This window comes from Pinus tabuliformis, chromosome Q (assembly GCF_031772625.1).
Source record: "Pinus tabuliformis cultivar Carrire ecotype Pingquan chromosome Q, CPIR1, whole genome shotgun sequence".
Classification (NCBI taxonomy): domain Eukaryota; kingdom Viridiplantae; phylum Streptophyta; class Pinopsida; order Pinales; family Pinaceae; genus Pinus; species Pinus tabuliformis.
In genome coordinates this window covers 1,362,074,849-1,362,079,359 of record NC_142296.1, presented here as the reverse complement: position 1 = coordinate 1,362,079,359, position 4,511 = coordinate 1,362,074,849, and positions in this window count along the sequence as shown.

The window sequence follows — 4,511 nt, the reverse complement described above, 5'->3', positions numbered from 1 at the left end:
GTTTACTTCCAAAGCGTGTCATGGTAAGAAATTTCTATAGAGGCTAGTAGTGGCTAGTAGATATTCATATACACATAAATTATAGCATAAGAGGTATATCTGTGTTGTTTCATGGCTTTGGAAAATTTCACAAAGTTTCCAAGAGAATTACCTATTCCTTCCAGGGTTTCTTCTTCTTAGAATTCCTTTGCAAGAGAGAGGAGCCTTATCCACTAGTCCCAAAAAAGCCTTGTTTTTGGGTTGAATCTCTATGTCTACAAATAAGGGTAGAGACATGGGAAGTTGAAAAGTATGGCCCATTTTGAAAAACTTGTTTTGCCTTCCAAGTTAGAAAATATGCTTGTCAAGAAGCCTTTTGCCCCCAATTCCAAATCGATCTACCCTTTTGGTTTCCATTTGTTCTTAATGCACTAGTTTATGGATTTTTTAGTGGACCAAATCTTTATGAACTTACCTATTAGGGCATGATTCTGCATTAACTGGATATATTATTTAATGTTGTTGGATTTCACTTCATATTTGGGATCTATAGCTGCCTTCTACAAGTAGTTACTAAGGTTTCTCTTTTGAGTGGGTGCATATATTCCCTAATTAGAGGTGTGAGGTGGATTTCTACTTTCTTCGCCCTTTTAGGTCGATCTTGCTATGGAGATGGATCTACAAGGGGATTTAGAGTTTGAGTGTTAAGAATACAGGGGGGAGTTTGTTCCTTGTGACTATGTTGTGGTAGGAAGGAGCTACATTCCCTCCTACAATGCATTTCAATACCAAAAACCCTAAGCTAAGTGGTGTGCATAGCCAAAAACTATTGTTAGTGAAAGATATCATAAATTTGTAAAAAATATGCAACTACAGTCAAATTTCACTTTGGACATCTCACTTGATGGAGATAATTATTGAATTGGATTACCCTTTTCGAAAGGACCAAAATCGACCTAAAGATCACTCAAATCAGATAAGGGAAAGTGTACTTATGAAGAAAAGCCCACATGTGCACATTTGACAAGGTCGGCCCTAAAGCAAAGTGAACACCCTTAGAAGGCTATAATTACAAGTGACCTCTACCTCATTTGTACAACATCATGAGACACTCTTCTATCTTGGTTTTTGGCTCGCACAGGTCTAAGGCTCGTCTACGGAGGATTAAGTTCGTTCTGATGTGAAATTGTAGGGTCTGAGGCTTGCATCTATGATTTAGGGTTTTGGGCCCTAGTCGCAGGCACAAAACATGAAGGATTTGATTATAGTCACACAACAGAAGCTCATCTGTGCGACTGGAGCCTTCCAATCACACATACAAGTCTCCATTCATGCGATTGGGGGTTTAGGGTTTCCGCAATCTGTATCTGTCCCCAGTCGCTTGCATGCCAGGCTTAAGGGAGCAACTAGGAAAGCTATAGTTGCTCGCATGACACCTCGTCCATGCGACCAATATATAAAAGATGAAATATTAGTCTTTCAAAGATTTCGCTCAGTGACTGTAGGGTTCGACAATTGACTGCAGACAGTGACAGTTCATTACAACCTTTAGAATCAAAGTTTTGAGCATATACATTGTTGGGTTCATTTCATGGATGTTGTAGTTGTTTTGCTCGTTAGTTGCATAGATGAAGATATGGATCATTTTACTCTCTTTTGCTGAATTATTTGATGAAAATATAAGAAGAATAATTTGCAAGGGTTTTCCCCATAATGGGTTTTTCCCCGGTCTCCGACCAATCCTAGTGTCTCTATGTGTGAATGATTTTATTCTATTGTTCCTTTATGTTTCACTACATTGATTATGATGATATTTTTCTTTCTACATAGTTGCATATGATGGTGAATAATGATGTAAATATGAATAATGTTATGATGTTATGGGGTGAACTTAATATGTTAATGAAGAAATGAAATTATCAAAGAAAAGAACAATATAGCCCTAATAAAAATTAACATGGTACTAGAGCTGGGTTGAAGAAAAGTCATGGAGATCACACCCATGGAGACACCTTTAATGGAAGCAAGAGAAGATGGAGGAGACCTAAAATAATTCTAGGGTTTGAAGATAACCTTAGGCAATTTGTCTATTAGGGTTTGATTTATATTATGAGCTTAGGGTTTGAGAGAAACCCTGGTTTATGGAAAGGATGTGAGATATGAAATCTATCATGGCCAATGTAAAGATGCTCAAGCACTTGTGATAGATTTGGTGAAGCCCTAGATGGGATAGTCTCTATTAGGACTGGTTGATAAAGTTGGTTGAAATATTGAAGGCAACATTGGTATATGGACAATGGATAGTGATGACTCTTGAAGGTTGGTTCAAGAGGGAGAGGATCACCTCTCGTTGAAGATAAGTATTTCTTAACTTATGATGCTCCTTTATGTTTTTACCTTTTTTTAGACTTATAGATTTGATTATTGTTTTGATCATTACTTATACTTCTTGCATGTATATTTTAGTATTTGGATGTTTCTAACCTCCTTGATGAGATGTAATAAGAGGATCCTTCTTGAGGATTATTTGAGATACAGGAAAGAAAAGATAGAGCTGGAAAAGGTAAACAAACACCTGATGAAAAGATGACAAAGTGCTACAAGCTGTCTATGTCAAATGAAAAGATGCACAAGTATTTGAACACTACAAGCTATGCATGGTATATTGTTTCAATGTTACGTTTCAACTGTAATATTGGATGGAAAGGTAAGCCCTAAGGTATGATGAGAATGTATCATTCTCAAATGGTTCATGCATGCATATGAAAGTGATTTGAATTTATGATTCTTATGATGAAATGGTGCACTTGATGTTGAACAATTATCTTACCTTTTAGACTTGATGAATTTCTTGATTCTATGAAGCTTCTTAATATTGATCTTTGATATATTTATATATTTTATCATCTATCATTTTTGGATATCTTGATTCCATAAAAGGATAGCACCTTGATTCTAGAATATGGTAACTTGGTACTATTGATATTGTTTGTGAAATGCATGGAAACCACAATGATAGAAGTATACCAATGAGATTGATATTCAGGATACTTTATTGACCATGGTTATGCTTTGATGTGCTTAGTAATTATGGCATATGGTAAAATTGAATGCCCTAACTTGATGGATTGAGTGATGTTGTGATCATGATTCTTGAAGTATACTTCTACTAGCTATTTAACACTAACACTTGATTTAGCTTATGCTAACATATATGACCATGATGAATATGTGGATATAGTCAGACTTTATGATCTAACAAATCTGCTAATGCATGATAGTATTATAGACATGTTGATGACTTGATTGAATATGACTAGAGTGGATTCCCTTTTAGAGGGATAATCTCTCCATAAGATCCTTACTCCTATTACCATTGGCATTATATGTATATTTGTTACTGTTGAAGTTGGATTTATGGGCATGAATATACATACATCTAACATTGTTGATCTGCAACAAAGTTCTGATATGAGAAGAGAGAGATTTCCCTTACCCTAAACCTTAGTTGCATGGAATCAGGTTCACAAGTGCGGTTGTAGACTTTTAGTCGAACGAAAGTAAGGTCAAGGGTGCGACTGTAGTCTCCCAACCTCTTGGAGGAAATACCTATGGGTGCGACTATGCTTGTTGGACAAAAAAATGAAGCTTTGTGCATGAAATAAGATGTTCACTTGATGGTTGTTAGTCGTACAGATGTGGAGCAGACAACAGAAAGGTACGTGAGCATGAAAGCTTGAATATTTACTATAATATGAATATATATACTGAACTTGTGTTTACAAGTTACCTAGACATGCATACAAATATGTCATTATGTTTAAAGTTTGTGCTACAAGAGTTTGACATGATTTGGTTAATTGATATAAATTAGTAGTGTTTGCATTTTTGACATGATGCTTGATAATGACTTAAAACTTTGACTTGATGTTGAGATATGTTCTCGACTATAGATGTCTCTATGCTAGTAAATTTGGAATTTGACCTGATGACTAATGATTTGATTTGTCAGTTGATTATTTTCCTTGATGAGTGTGATACATGAACTTCCAATGACTAATATTGGTATTCAATAATTTTTTTGTATTGGCCTCCTTGTTCTTAGCACATTGGTTGAAGTATTGACAGTTGTGATTCAACATGAAGCTATGAATGGTTGGAACCTGCATGACTTATCCTTGGTGTATGCATTTGCATCTAGTGACTTATATTATGATCATGAGGATGACTTGATGAAATTTGGATTGATATTTCTTATGACAACTTGTTGGCATGATAATAGATGAAGTCATGACTTGATGAGAGCTCTACCTATCACCTGGTCTAAAGAATCTGATACTGTGATATTGTGATGATCTTGATATTGGTTTTGATCTGGCATCTAAAATTTGATAAGCTGACTTAGTTGATTTGATTGTACAATATTGTGAGTCTGAGCATATTGGTTTGGAAAAGTATTATGTTTGCAGAGAGAACTATATGAAGCAAGCTCCTCGATCCAGATATGTCTGCATTGACAGTTATCTAGTGAA